At 40.8% G+C, this 1719-nt stretch overlaps 1 pseudogene; it reads left to right on the top strand.

Moving 5' to 3' along the window:
- Positions 1–393: 393 nt before the first annotated feature.
- LOC110291866 lies at positions 394–1129 on the top strand (annotated as a pseudogene).
- The last annotated feature ends 590 nt before the right edge of the window (positions 1130–1719 follow it).

Raw genomic sequence — 1719 nt, 5'->3', positions numbered from 1 at the left:
AGAGAGAGAGAGCAAGGCCAGCTAACACCAGAGATACCTAGTCGGCAAGAGGCAAGCACAAGAACATAAGCAACAGAAACCAATGCTACTTGGCATCATCAGAACCCAGTTCTCCCACTACAGCAAGTCCTGAATACTCCCAACACACCAGAAAAGCAAGATTCTGATCTAAAACCACATCTCATGATAATGATGATAGAGGACTTTAAGAAGGACATAAATGAAGAGGAGAAGGAAGCCAGGATGCCTGGGGGGAGTAGGGACCACTGTGGCTGCTGCTGCCACCAACACTGCCACAACCACTCGAGGGGCTTGTAGTGTGAGGAAGGAGGACAAGTGAGACCCAGTAGCAAGTGGGTAGCGGTGCCCTGCAGGAGGGTCAGCAGGATGGCTATGGTGGATATCGATAAACTCAACATCGACAGTATCATCCAACAGCTGCTGGAACTGAGAGGGTCCAAGTAAGGCAAGAATGTCCAGCTCCAGGAGAACAAAATCCAAAAACTCTGCCTGAAGTCTCCGGAGATCTTTCTCAGTCAGCCTATCTTTTTAGTACTTGAAGCACCACTCAAAATACGTGGTGACATCTACCAGAAGTACTCTGATTTGCTCTGTCTGTTTGAATTCGGTGGCTTCCCTCCAGAGAGCAAGTATTTGATTCTCAGAGACGATGTGGATGGGGCAAACAGTCACTGGAGACGATCTGCCTCTTGCTGGCCTACAAATCAAGTGTCTGGAGAACTTCTTTCTTCTCAGAGGGAACCATGAGTGTGACAACATCAATAGAACCTATGAATTTTATGATGAATGTAAAAGAAGATACATTAAGCTGTGGAAAATGTTCACAGACTGTTTTAACTACTTACCAATAACAACCATTATGGACAAGAAGATATTCTGCTGTCAGGGAGGTTTATCACCAGATCTTCAATCTATGGAGCAGATTTGGCAAATTATGAGACCAACTGAAGTACCAGATCAAGGTCTTCTTTGTTATCCTTTGTGGCCTGACCCTAATAAAGATGTCTTAGGCTGGGATGAAAATGACAGAGGAGTGTCCTTCACATTTGGTGCAGAAGTAGTTACAGAAGATACTGTAGAAACCATTGACAACAGTCAAAGAAAATGAAAAGTGCAAAAAAAAAAAAAATCCTAACCCAAAACATCCAGGAAATCCAGGACACAATGAGAAGACCAAACCTAAGAATAATAGGTATAGAAGAGAGCGAAGATTCCCAACTCAAAGGGCCAGTAAACATCTTCAAAAAATTATAGAAGAAAACTTCCCTAACCTAAAAAAAAAGAGATGCCCATAAATATACAAGAATCCTACAGAACACCAAACAGATGGAACCAGAAAAGAAATTCCTCTCATCACATAATAATTAAAACATTAAATGCACAGAACAAAGAAAGAATATTAAAAGTAGTAAGGTAAAAAAGTCAAGTAACATATAAAGGCAGACCTATCAGAATTAATCCAGACTTCTCAACAGACTCTAAAAGCCCAGAAGATCCTGGAAGGATGCCATACAGACCCTAAGAGAACAAACAAAACTCTCAATTTCCATAGATGGAGAAACCAAGATATTCCATGACAAAACCAAATTTAAACAAAACCTCTCCAAAAATACAACCTTACAAAGGATAATAGATGGAAAACTCCAACACAAGAAAAAGAAACTACACTCAAGAAAAAGTAAGAAATTAATCTTCTCA

This window comes from Mus caroli, chromosome 3, assembly GCF_900094665.2.
Source record: "Mus caroli chromosome 3, CAROLI_EIJ_v1.1, whole genome shotgun sequence".
NCBI lineage: Eukaryota > Metazoa > Chordata > Mammalia > Rodentia > Muridae > Mus > Mus caroli.
The sequence above is the reverse complement of the archived record's forward strand: the minus strand, read 5'-3'. Positions and strand labels throughout refer to the sequence as shown.